This window comes from Benincasa hispida, chromosome 9, assembly GCF_027475165.1.
Source record: "Benincasa hispida cultivar pf3 chromosome 9, pf3_genome.v1.1, whole genome shotgun sequence".
In the NCBI taxonomy this organism is placed as follows: Eukaryota; Viridiplantae; Streptophyta; class Magnoliopsida; order Cucurbitales; family Cucurbitaceae; genus Benincasa; species Benincasa hispida.
This window is the reverse complement of record NC_143486.1, coordinates 36,976,148-36,991,239: the sequence shown is the minus strand read 5'-3', so window position 1 is coordinate 36,991,239 and position 15,092 is coordinate 36,976,148.

Genomic DNA, 15,092 nt, shown 5'->3' with positions numbered 1-15,092 from the left:
AGAAAAAGGAAACTGTGTACTAACACTCCCGCTTCCTCTTCTGTGAACACGAATAGTGAGATCACGAACTTCTCCTCCACACTTTTCCCGAACACAACCTTGTAGGAAGATTATGAATACAACAATGAGGACACCACCACAATGTTACCTTTGTTATTCTTAAGGTGAGAATCAAGGAGAGTTTGGTGGGCTTCCTTGATAATTTTCGTGAATAGAAATAAGCGATTGAGAGAGTTTTTTTTTTCCAGAGGAGAAGAAGATCAAGGCACAAAAACTTTTGTCCAAAATTTCACGTGAAAAGTGAAAACCTCTGCCAAAATCCTTTGTAATGGTTTATTTTGAGAGGTGTGAGAGTGAGGGAATTATTCGATAACTCCCTCCATAAATTAATCCATAACTCCTAAGGAGTTATTATTTTAAATTCAAAATTAAAAAATTATATTAAACAACTTAATACAATTTAAACCATATATTATATCTTATATAATATATAACATATAGTTTATTATATTACATATAATACAACCTATGGTTTATGTTCTCTCATATAACCTATAGCATTAATATGAATCATATTCATATTAATTTTAACCTATAGTTTATATATAAACCAAATTCATATAATTAATATTTGAATCATATTCAAATATTTATTTCTTTCATTAAATTTTATATTATAACGTATCAACATACATTATATTAATTGTATCGCACACAATTAATTTCCTTTAATTAATTTAAACATTTCAAATTAATCCAAAATTAATTTGATTCTCATTAATTCTTATTGAGCTAACAAGGGGACCTTATGGACCTATAGATTGAAGCTTCAATGACACAAGATCAATTAATTAAACTCTTTAATTAAATTAATCAATTTTCATTAACCGTCGATCACTTCACTAAAGATTGACAAATGCACTCTTCACGTTGTAAATATAGTTTTGTGTCCATTGAATATAACCAATCAATAATGCGTTAACCCTTCACAAATTGCTCGTTAGTACAATTGGATCAAAATTACCATTTTACCCCTGTAGTTACATCTAACTCTTTAAGTACCACTGATCCCTCTAATAAACAATTAGTCATAGTTCAACTATAATTGAACCTATCTTGGGTCAGAAGAAAGTGAGAAGCCTCATTGTTCAAGACCCGAAATCAGCCCTTAAGGGAGTAATTTATTTACTTACCCTAACAACAGGAAGGAGTGAATTTCTTCTTGTGTAATTGTGTTCCCAGCTCCCCAAACAGATGAATCCCCAAAATGGTAGGCATATTGAGTTGGCGAACCTAACCACTTTCACCTATATAGATCAAGGAACTGCTCTCATAGGCAGGAGTTCACAACTCACTCAGGACTAAGGTTAAGTCACCTATGGTCATCCTAGTAAAATGTAAGTCTCTTCTAGTAATTGTGTTATAAAGAGAGACTAATCATTTCGTAGTCTGGTCTTATACAAACTCTTGTATATGACACTCCCCTTACATGTCTCCACCTGAATAATCAGGATCAGATCATTTGTAACACTTTATAACAATTGTAACAATTACAAAGTGGGTCATATCCTTAGTGTCATTAAGATAAGGTACCAATCTTATCCATCTATTGCAAACCATTTAGGTTATTACTTAAACATGATCCACCTGTATATCACCACATACATGTTTAAGCTACATAAAATAACCTTGGATCTTAATTTATTGGTTTAAGATAATGAACATATAAAATAACGCTTATTTTATAAATAAAAAATTGTTTATACAAGTTTATAAACTACGAGAATATAAGAGATTTAGGACACCAATCCCAACAATCTCTCACTTGTCCTAAAGCTAGTGGAGTGGAATGTACAATATAAATAGAGTACACAATGCAATAAACTAGACTAACTCATCTGTTAAGAGTGAACATTGATCCTTATGTGAATTTCCTAGAATCTCAGTCGGAAACTGAGTCCGTAATCCTGTAAGGATCAAATCCTTAGCTTCATATACAAGCATATAGTCCCCTGTTCTCCATAGATACTTGAGGATTGTTTTGATCGTTGTCTAGTGATCTAATCCTGTATTGGATTGATATCTACTGAAAATCCCCACGGCATAGCAAATGTCAGGTTTAGTACATAACGTTGCATACATAAGGCTGCTAATAGCTGATGCTTAAAGGATTTGTCTCTCTCAACCTTTTGAGGAGTTGTAGGACACTTTTCCTTAGACAAGACAATTCCATGCCTGAAAGGCAATAAACCCTTCTTGGAATTGTGTATCAAATATCTAACAAGCATCTTCTCAATCTAACATTTTTTTTTTACAATCCCTAATGATTTGGATCCCTACAAAAAACTGCACATCACTCAAATCTTTCATTTCAAACTGGGCAGCTAGCCGTTTCTTTACATCTGTTAGTAATTCTACATCATTCCAAATAAGCAAGATATCATCCGCATACAGCACTAGGAAAACTACTAAGCTTTTGATGATTTTCTTGTGAACACAAGGTTCATCAACATTCTGATCAAATCCATAAGATTTGATCGCAGTATCAATCAAATCTTATATTCCAAGATTGAGGTGCTTGTTTCAGTCCATATATAGATGGATTAAGCTTGCAAACATTTTACTCTTGACCTTGCTCAACGAATCCCTCTGGTTGATTCATGTAGATGATCTCTTCAAAATTATCATTCAAAAAGGCAGTTTTAACATCCATTTTTCATACTCATAATCATAATATGTGACTATGGACAAGAGAATCTGAATAGACTTTAGCATGACAACAGATGAGGAAGTTTCTTCATAGTCCACTCCCTCAACCTGTATGTAATCCTTTGTCACTAGTCTAGCTTTAAAGGTCTATACCTTTCCATCTACACCCCTTTTTCTCTTAAACATCCATTTACAAGCTATAGGTTTTACCCCATCATGTTGATCTACAATCTCCTAGATAGAATTAAAATACATAGACTCTATTTCTTGATTCATGGCTTTAATCCATTCATCCTTGTCAACATCTTCCATTGCTTGCTTGTAAGGCAATGGATCCTCAATTCCATTATTAGATATGATGTCTTGCGCTTATGTTAAATCCATGTAATGAACATGTGGGTTAATAACCCTTCCACTATGTCGAAGCAATCTCAACACTTGAGATGGATGTGCTTGACTAGATGAACTAACATTAACAACTTTTGTTAATGTATTAGCCCTTCAACATCCCTTGTTGAAGTCTTAGTAGTTTCATTGGAAATTTCCCTTAATACTATTTTACTTTTTTGTTTGTGGTCCCTCATGTGGTCTTCTTCTAAAAAGGTGGCAATTGTTGAAACAACACTTTATTATCTTGAGGATCAAAGAAGTACCTACCTCTCGTTTCCTTGGGGTAGCCTACAAATAGGCATACTTTCGAACGAGTTTCCAACTTTTTGGGATTTTTCATTAGCACGTGTCAGGCGTTTCTAAATTCTGAAGTGGAGCAAACGATTTTTTCGACTTCTCCATAGATCAAAAGGTATTTTAGCAACAATTTTTTATGGATATTCAAAATATAAACTCCAGTCTCTACTGCATATCCCCAAAACAAGTCAGGAAGTTGAGCATAACTCATCATAGACTGAACCATGTCCAACAGGGTTCTATTTCTCCTTTCCAATACACCATTTTGTTGAGGTGTACCAGAAGTTGAGAGTTAGGACATTATTCTATGTTTTATCATATAGTCCTATAAACTTCATGTCCATATACTCTCCACCACAATTAGATCGAAGTGTTTTTATCTTTTTACCTAATAAGTTTTCAACCTCAATCTTATACTCCTTGAACTTTTCAAGAGGTTCAGACTTATATTGCATTAGGTAAAGATACTCATATCTTGAATAATCATCTATGAAAGAGATGAAATATTCATACCCTTCTCTTGCTTTACATTCATCGAACCACAAAGATTTGAATGTATAGGGTCCAAGGTCTATATGGCTCTATAACCTTTTCCAGGAAGAGGTCGTTTTGTCATTTTGCCTTCAAGGCATGACTCACACGCAGATAAAAGTTTTCTTTTAAACCATTTAGAGCCACTTTTAACCAATCTCTCAATCCTATTGAGATTAATATGTCCTAACCTTAGATGCCAAAGGTGGACATTTTCTTTAGGAGAAATTCTTTATCTCTTAGTCATTGTTGTCGTTCTGAATATTTAAGTATTTAGGCCAGCCCTTTGTAACTAACGACATTAGTATATACAGGTTACTTTCCATTGAAGCGACGCCTATCTTCATTCCATTCTTAAAGAGAAACACTTTATTTTCAAAAAAGGAAAGAGAATACTTTTGTTCAATTAAACAAGAAATGAAGATTAAAACTGCACTATTTTTAGGGGTTTTAACCCTTTCTTGACTTTTCTTGATGATTTTGGCCCCATTTTGGTTCTTTTGGATTTGAACACTCGTTTTCATGATAATTCCCTGAAAACCACTAGCAAACACATTAAATCCAATAAAAATGACTCTAAATAAGAGGTAAATAACACATATTTTAAGAGCGTTTCAATAGAATTTCCTTTGAAAATCATCCATACATTTACTTTAAATCATTCTTTGTTGGGATTGATGTTCTAAATCTCTTATATTCTTGTAGTTTGTAAGCTTGTATAAACAAATTATTATTAATAAAATATACATTATTTTATATGTGCATTAACTCAATCTAATAAACTAAGATCTTATGTTATTTTACGTAGCTTAAATATGTATGTAGTGACATACAAGTGGATCATGTTTAAGTAATAATCTAAATGGTTTATAGTAGATGGATAAGGCTGGGTACCTTATCCTGGTGAGACTTAGGATACAACCCACTTTGTAATTGTTATAATTAAAGTATTACAAATGATCTGATTCTGATTATTCATGTGGAGACATGTGAACGGGATATCCTATACAAAGAGTTTGTATAAGACCGGACTACAAAATAATTAATCTCTTTTTATAACAACGTTACTAAAAGAGACTTACATTTTACAACAATGATCATAAGTGACTTGACCTCAGTCTTGAGTGAGTTGCGAACTTCTACCTATGAGGGTGATCCTTTGATCTGCATGAGTGAGAGTGACTAGGTTCTCCGACTAAATATGCTTACCATTTTAAAGAATTGTTTGATTGGAGAGCTAGGAACACCACCACTCAAGAAGAAATTACTCTTTCTCATTATTAAGGTAAGTAGACAAATTGCTCCCTTAAGTGCTGATTTCGGGTCTTGAACAATAAGGCACCTCACCTTCTCTTAGCTCGAGAGGGATTTCGTTATAGTTGGATTATAATGGATCGGTGGTACTTAAGGAGTTAAATGTAACTATAGAGGTAAAACGATAATTTTGATTCTGCTGTACGTACAAGCAATTTGTGAAGGGTTGACGTATTGTTGATTGGTTAGATCCAATAGACACAGAAATATATTTATAGTGCAAAGAGTACTGTTGTCGATCTTTAGTGAAGTGATCGACAGTTAATGAATGTTGATTAATTTAATTAAAGGGTTTAATTAATTAATCTCATGTCATTGGAGCTTCAATTTGTAGGTCTATAAGGTCCCCTTGTTAGCTCAATAATGATTAATGAGAATCAAATTAATTTTAGATTAATTTGAATTGCTTAAATTAATTAAAGGAAATTAATTGTATGTGATACAATTAATATAATGTATGTTGATACATTATAATATAAAGTTTTATAAGAGAAATAAATATTTGAATATGATTCAAATAGTAATTATATGAATATGATTTATATATAAACTATAGGTTAAAACTAATATAAATATGATTCATATTAATACTATAGGTTATATAAGAGGACATAAACTATAGGTTGTATTATATGTGATATAATAAATTATAGGTTATATATTATATAAGATAGAATATATGGTTTAAATTATATTAAGCTGGTTAATATAATTTTTAATTTTTGAATTCAAAATAATAAATCCTTGGGAGTTATGGATTAGTTTGTGGAGGGAGTTATGGAATAGTTCCCCCACTCTCACATCTCTCAAGAAACCATTATAGAGGATTTTGGTAGAGATTTTCATTTTTCACGTGAAATTTTAGACAGAATATCTTTGTGCCTTGGTCTTCTTCTCCTCTGGAAAAACTCTATCAATCACTCACTTCCTTTCACTAAAATTATCAAGGAAGCTCACCAAACTCTCCTTGAATCACACTTTGAGAATAACAAGCTAACATTGTGGGAGAGTCCTCATTGTCGTGTTCGTGATCTTCTTACGAGGCTATGTTCGGGAGAAGTGTGATGGAGAAGTTCATGATCTCACTGTTTGTGTTCACTGAAGAGGAAGCGAGAAGAACGATTCTTCAAGGTTTAGTACACGGTTTCCCTTTTTTTCTCTGTATTATTTTGTAGAAAGCATGCTCAGGACAATATGTTTATCTTCTAGTTTCCATCTTCCTCTATATTTGTTAAGTTTATAAAATGAAATTCGAGACACCTAACATTCAAACGCTTCTGTTGTGGAAATTTCAATCCCTTCAATTAATATCAAAAGAGCCAAATCGTGTCTATGAATTCTATTTTGTAACTTGATTTTAGACTTTTTGGTGGGTATCAGCACTGCATTGTGAATATTTGCTTGGGTTTTCTCTTAGCTGTTTAAAAAATTGGAATTAGTTTATTACTTTAATTCAATTCGTTTTATAAGGGCCCGATATTTTTTGGGCATTTATTTTCTTGCAATTGAGTCAATAAGTTTGTGTCGCTCATAGTGAAGTGTTTACCAAGAATCAGGCTTCAATTTGGAGAAATTTAGAGCAAGAACGACATAAATCAGACAAAGGACTGAACCAAATGTTGCATTCAGCCTTGGAGTGTAAGGCGTAATGTGATTACGCTGCGTGTTACGCTGTAAGGCAAAATGCCTAGTATAGCTATGCTCGATAGCAAAGATGCAACGTTGAGGCAAAGTGTAGCATTACGTTATGGCAAGCTCCAGACCAATGTAACTATGCTCCCGGTAGCATAACTTTATGCTACGATAAGGTAAAAGCCAGCGTAACGACACTGTCGTGGAGCATCGTTATGCTCTAATTAAGATGTGTGCGTGCCAAGAGACCTCCAGATTGTGTTTTTTAGCGTGGTAGCAGTTTCAAGGAGTAGTTTTTAGGCTTTTTCAAATTATTATATAATTTAACAGCTTTTTGGTTAATTGAATTAATATAAGAGTTATATTAATTTAATTAATTGTTTAGGATGTCAATTTTTTGTTTAATGTTGCTATTTGTAATTTATACATGTGATGTATGATTTAATTGTATTATATTACATAATGTATGTCATATAGTTTAAAATTCCACTATAAGATAAACATATTATCATGCATCATATTTAATATAAGTGTTATATAATATGGTTGCATGATAAATTAAGCATGCTCATGCATCATATTTAATATAAATGTTATATTATATGATTGTATGCATGATAACATATCATACTATATTATAATTGTTTTATTATATAGTTTGGATATTGGATATGTATTTATTTTCATTACTTTATAATATAAGAGTTATATTACGTAATGAAAATGGGAATGCGTGAAGTATGACACTACATGAAAATTATAATTGTTATATTTCATGTATGTCACTTGATGCATGTTTATATATTTTAATTGTTTCTTAAAACTTTATAGTGTTATAAAATAAAAAATTCAAATTAAAATCTATAATCAAGAGTTGCATGCAAACATAGATTAAAATTAATTTCACATAGACCTATGTTACAATTGTTCTAATGAGATTATAATTAAATCAATATTTTTTTCTCTTTAATAGGATAAAATTGATTAAATAAAAGATTAAATTTATAATATAATTGTCTATAAAGGATCTTTGTTTAAGGAAGATTTTGTCTAGGCTGGGGTATTTAAGCCAACAGAAACAGAACACCCCTACCTGGGAATCGACCTGGAAGTGAATAGAAAATTATGTTATAAGCATGCAATAAATGATTAGATTTATTAAAGTTTTTAATAAGCTAGAATCATTATTGTTAAATTATCCAATATATGAGTTATATTAAGCAAATTTAACAATCATTTAGTTAAATTGTTAGCTGGATTTACCTAAGTAATAAATCCTATGTTTTAAAATACTTAGTGGGAGGAAAAAGATGTATATATATGTTATTTTTCCACTCATGTTTTCCCTTAAAGTTCACACCGTGAGGCTCAAGGCCAGAGCGTCCCCCTTCGGATGATGTTTGCATGGGTCAATATCTAAGTGAATGGAGAAAGTATTTATAGTAAATGGGAGAAGGATGTGTGTCAATATGTCCTATGGTCTCCTTCATTGGTTTGCATCATGATATCTTCTTGCACAGACTCGAGGCACCCTGGGAGCATCCCCCTTCGAATGGTTTGTACTTTAGGTCAATATTAGGGCGAACTCCAGAAATGAATAGGATCGTTTGAGTTTTTTCCCCAATTAGTTTTTCCCATCGATTGGCTCATTGAGGCAGAACTCTAGGGTCTAAAATGGAGGATCACACTTACAGGAAATTATTATGTAAGCTAATGATTTCTTGATAAAATAAATGGTGATTAATTATTATAAGAATAACAGTTGTTTTAGTGTAATGATTGACTGAGAGTGTCTCAATTCAATGAAGAGGTGACTAACCATCCTTCGGTCGCTTTTATCCGAATTCACTGAAGCATCATTTCAAAATAAGATGTAAAATGGGATTCATTAAATTTTTTCTAAACTTGGTTGGATTTATAGGAGTTATGCTAAATTCTAATATAAATTAATTTATTTTACTTCAACAATATGTCAAGTTCAGTTTTTTCATCATTAGCCTCTATAAATTTAACCAAAGCTAATTATACAACATGGAAAATTTTTCTTAAGACTATTTTCGTGGTTGACGAGCTAAATTTTGTCTTGATTGAGGAACGTCCTTCAATCTAAACCTTGATGCAACATGAAATACTCATGATGCATATGAAAGATGGACAAAGGCCAATACTAAGGCCTGAGTTTAAATTTTGGCAAGCATACCTGTCAGAGCCAAAAGATATGATAGCATAGTCACTGCACTTCAGATCATGCAATCATTACAAGAATTGTTTAAGTGAGAGTCCTTACAATTCAAGCACGATGAGGTTGATTTTGACGAAACTAGTAATGCCAGCTCCCTAAATGAATTTCAGTCCATAATGAATGTCAAGGGACAAATAGGGGAGGCAAATATTACCAACTCTTGTGAAGTTTATCAAAGTGGTTCAACTTCTGAGATAAAGCTTGGAGTTTATGGTAAGGGGTTTGAAGTTGATCCCACTGTTCTCCATAAAAGAAAGAAATCCAATGACAATAAATCTGATTTACTTGTCTTAGAAACGTATTTAGTGGATAATGATGATTCTATCTGGATAATTGATTCATGGGTCAATAACCATGTTTGTTATTCCTCCCAGTGAATTAATTCCTAGAGACAATTGGAAGATGAAGAGATGACTTTTCGAGTTGGTAATGAAGCGACCATTTCAATTTTTGTTGTAGGTAGACTCAAGTTAATTTTGAACAAGAAACAATACATGTTATTAGATGATATATATGTTGTTCCTAATATTTACAACGGATAACATAGCTACGCTGTCCCATATTTTAGACCCGAGAGCAGTCTTTATGATAGAGCGTCACTACTCTCAATCAGAGCATAGTGCTGCATTGCGGCAGATTCGGGCATGATAAGGGTCTTCAAGAGGGAAGTGTCGCGATGCTATCCTAGAGTGTCGTGATGCTATCCTAGAGTGCCACGATGCTAGTTTTACCCCCATCAGGTTGATCTATTAGATCCCATATTGAATTGAAGTACATCGACTCCATCTTGAGATTCATAGCTTTGATCCACTCATCTTTGTCAACATCCCTCATTGCCTTTTGGATGACAATGAATCCCCAACATCTCCGTCAGCTACCATAGCAAGGATTTCAGTTAAACCCATGTAACGGATAGGTGGGTTCACAACCCTTCCACTGTGTCGAGGTTCCCTCAATACTTGAGGTGGATTTGACCTACTAGATGATCCAACTTCAACAACTCTTGTTGAGGTATTGGGTTCTTCAACAACTCTTGTTGAAGGTTCAATAGTTTCTTTAGAAAGTTTATTCAACAAAATTTTACCGTGAGTCTTGTGCTTCCTTATGTGGTCTTCTCCAAGAAAAGTAGTGTTTGTCGATACAAACACTTTGATTTTCTTTTGGGTCAAAGAAGTAACCACCTCTTGTTCCTTTTGAGTAGCCTACAAATTGGCACAATTTTGAACAAGATTCCAGTTTCTTAGGATTAGCCTCAAGCACATGTGCTGGGCAACCCCAAATTATGAAATGACTTAAGCTAGCTTTACAACCATTCCATAACTCCAAAGGTGTTTGGGTAACACTCTTGGATGAAATGCAGTTCAAAATATACGATGTTGTCTCTACTGCATAATCCCAAAAAGAGTCAAGTAAGGAAGCGTAACTCATCATAAATCGAACCATATCCAATAGGGTTCGATTTCTCCTTTTTGATACACCATTCTGCTGAGGTGTACCAGGTGCTGAGAGTTGGGATGCAATTCCATGTTCTATCAAATAGTTTTGGAATGTCAGATCCATAAACTCTCCACCTTGATTAGATCGAAATATTTTTATTTTTTTTACTTAATGCATTTTGAACTTCAACCTTGAATTCTTTGAACTTTTCAAAAAATTCAGATTTATGTTGCATTAAATAAACATACCATATCTTGAATAATCATCAGTAAAAGTGATGAAATATTCATAACCTTCCCTAGCTTTTACATTCATCGGACCACAAAGGTCTGAATATACCAACATTAGAGGTTCTTTGACCTTGTGACCTTTTCCAGTAAAAGGTCTTTTAGTCATTTTTCTTTCAAGACATGACTCATACACATGTAAGGAATTTTCTTCTAACTCGCTTAGAAGTCCATTCTTCATCAATCTCTCAATCATATTGAGATTAATGTGTCTTAGTCTTAGGTGCCAAAGTTAGGCATTTTCTTTAGGAGAAATTTTAAGCCTTTTATGTTGAGTTACCGCAGTTTTAAATATTCAGTGTTATGGAGGGAATTAGTTGCTAACGGCCTTAGCACATATAAATTATTTTCCAGTTCTGCTGAATAAATATTGACACCATTATTTGAAATAAAAACTTTTTTACAGAGAAATTTATACAATATTTTTGTTCAAGTAAACACTTTACAGAAATTAGGTTTCTTTTTAAACCAGAAACTACATATACATTGTCTAATAAAATGAATGTATTCTCTAAAGTCAATTGGAGACCTCCCACTGCCACAGTCGAGATGATTGCCCAGTTCCAACCTGCTTCGTCATCTCACCAGCATCAAGTTACCACTAGGAACTAATTCCCTGAAATGAAGAACAAACGTGGTTAATGGCGCTAGAATCTATAATTCAAGCTGAATCATCATTTTCCATTAAACAATACAAGAAAATCAAATATACCTTACTCGGCCTTCCTCTTTTCTACCAAGTATTTGGGGCAGTTCCTCTTCTAATGCCCATCTTGGTTGCAATGAAAATAGATTCCTTTTGCAACCTTGAATTTCTTTTTAGCAGCGGCCAGTGGGTTAGCTTTCTCCTTTCCACCTTTCTTCTTCTTCCACTTTTTGTTGTCGAAGGAAGAAGGTACAAACTTTGTCCAAAAGGTTGAACCTCTGTGGAACTTCTTAGAGGATGAAGTAACATTTGCTTCACCCTTCTGTTCCTTATTTTCCATCAACGATTGGAAAGCCTGTAGCTTGTTGAGGAGGGTGGTTAGGTTGTAGTTAATCCTGTTCAAAATAGCATAACTATGGAAATTAAGGAAACTTATTCCAAAATAAAGCTAACCTGGCTGGCTTCATCGATGACGGACCCATTCATCTCTACCACGTTGAAGTGGACCATCATGTTGAGAACATGTTCTCGAACAGATGCCCCTTCTTGCATACGTGCATTGAAGATGTGTTTGAGAGCGTTATGCCTGAGCTGTGTGGACGATTGTCCAAACATTCCCTCCAGGGACTCCATGATCTCATAGGTTGTGAGTATGGGCTTATGCTTCTTTGCCAAGACTTCAGAAAGACTAGCCAAGATATACACTCAGGCCTTTTCATTTGTTCGTGTCCAACGCTCATATGCTTCTCGAACAGTTCGAGCAGCATTGGGAACTAGAATGGGAGGACAGTCCTCAATCAGGACAAAACGAAGGTGATCGATGATTAAAATTGTGTTGATCGTGTTTTTTTCCAGGAAATGTAATTTTTTCCTGTTAACTTTTCAACAGCGATAGATTTAATGTCGCAGAAGTCATATTGAAATAAATTTGCTAAAACATACAAATTATTTGTTATTAGAATGATTGCATTAAACCACTAAGACAACCAATAAGTTTTAGCAAATTTGCAATGATGTTTTAGTGAGGTAATGATGTTTTAGTGAGGTAAGACAAAAGTCACCATAGGGTGATCAAGTGCCCTTTCACTGAAATGAGATATTTTCAACCATTAGACAGAAACAACACCTTGTCACTGTAACTAACAGTCACTATTGTTCGGTCCAAATTTTTTTAACTTGATTAACAATTCTTGTAAGTGTAACCCCTCATTTTAGGTTCTAGAGTTCTGCCTCAATGAGCCAACCGATTGGGACATGAAACTAAAGCAACTCTGTCCATTTCTAGAGATCGAATAAAGCGTCATGCAAAAATGCCATCCTTTAGGGGGTACCTATGGTGCCATAAGGCCATGCACGGAACTTTACTTCAACCTAATGAGAGAGACCGAGGGATGCGTTATCACACGTCCCGCTCCCTCTTACTATAAACATTCTCTCTATTCACCTTGATATTGATCTATACAAATGTCGCCCGTAGGGGAACACCTATGGTGTCTCGAGGCCGAGTATAAACCTCACGGTGTGAATTTTGAGGAGAAACGTGAAAAGGACAAAATGAAGTACCATATACCCAATTTTTCTCCCATTGAGTGTTTTACCTAGGGTTAATTAATTTAGGATAATTCGACTATTGATTTTATCTAAGTGAATATTTAATTTGCCTAAAAACAACATTTGTCTTTGGATAGTTAAATAATTTTGATTAAGGTCTATTAAACTTTTTAATAAACTTTAATCAAACTTGCATGCATGTAACAAATCTATCTAATTCACCTTTTCAAATAAGTTCCTAGATAGAGGTGTTACGTTTCTGTCAACTTAAATACCCCAACCTAGACAGAACTCACCTTAGACAAAAGATCCTTTATAGATATATTGTTACATTTTAAATCTTTTATTATGAATCTATTTAATCCTATTGAACCGATTAAGAGATTAAATTAAGATTTCTAATCTCATTAGAAACGTGATCTTAGGTCTATCTCAATCATATTTTAAAACAATTTTAAAAGATGAATATAACCTAAGGTTTGCACGCATATCTGAATTATTGATTTTAATTCTAATTTCATTTGGTTATAACAATTATAAAGAAATGAAATAATTAAAACCATACAGTGCATGCATTGACATACTTTAGTAAAATATAATATTTATAAATTAACCTAAAGTAGTGTCATGCTTCATGCAATTTCATTTCATTACTAACATATATAATAATTATACGACAAAGTAATAAACAAACTATAACATACAACTAAACATACATCAAACCATATATTATAACAATTATAATATAGATAATGCATGAATATACTATTGATGTATGCATGCATATATTATAACTTTTATATTGTAGGATGCATGGGCATGCTATATTAATTAAATCATGCATATACATATATTATAACACTTATAATATAAATTATGCATGAAATTAAATGCATAACCTATAGTGGGATTTTATACTATATGACATATTTTATGGCATATAAATATAAATAATATTCATACATCATATGTTTAAAAAAAAATAATTAACGGACGGGATTAGACACCTAAAAGAAAACTAACTATTACAAATAAATATCCATCTGGTTTAAAACAGGTGAACCAAGCCTTGAGGTGCCCGAACCAGACCAAAAATGTCTCGAACCAGCCATGAACTGGTCTAGAAGAACCCAACCAACTTGAACTAGAGAGACATCAAATCGAACCGGACCAGCAGACCACGAACCGTGTCAAATTGGAACTGGACTGCACGTCATCTCCATCTCGAAGCGTCATGACGTTGTGCCCTAACATCACAATGCTCCAGAGATGACCTTCGTCCCCTGCATCGCAGCGTCATGACGCTAGGGCACAGTGTCACGATGCTATTGTACAATCGCCCACTATACAGTTTCGAACTTCTTCGAAACACTTTCGATTTTGGCCCTGTTTCACCAGAGGCGATCTATGCTGCCTAATCCTGTAAACATTCATTAATTGTAAATCCCATTCAATATAGCACATCACATGAACAAATTGAATGCAGTAACCCACCAAAACTATAAAATTTATGTTGAAAATTTTTGGAAAAATTGAGTCATTAAAAAAATTAGCTTTGATACCAATTGAAAGATCCCAATGAAGGGTCCTTGAGCGGAAGCAAAGGATCGTCCCAATTCTCAAAATTTTACAGAAAAAAATTTTACAGAGAAAAGAAAACAAATCATGCATTTAATTTAAAAGGATACAACATGCAAACGAAAGAAAGAATTAGGATTTCAGAAACTTTTACCTTTGAAGACCTTTTTCACGTACAAACCCTTCTCAATGTAAATCATGAATGACAACCAAAAAGGCCAATTGGGACACCATCAATTGAAGACCTCAGTATTCTCAGATAGAGAACCCATGAGTGTGAGCTCTGGCTATTTTGGATTAGAGGAGGAAGGGATTGAGAGAGGGGAGGAGGGGATTGAAATAAAACATCACAAAGTTTATTACATAAATAAAATGTTTGTACATTACAAATATAAACTATAGAACCCTAGGAGATTTAGGACATCAACCCCAAAAATTATCATCTGCCATCATAAAACTGTGGATTCATACAAGGATC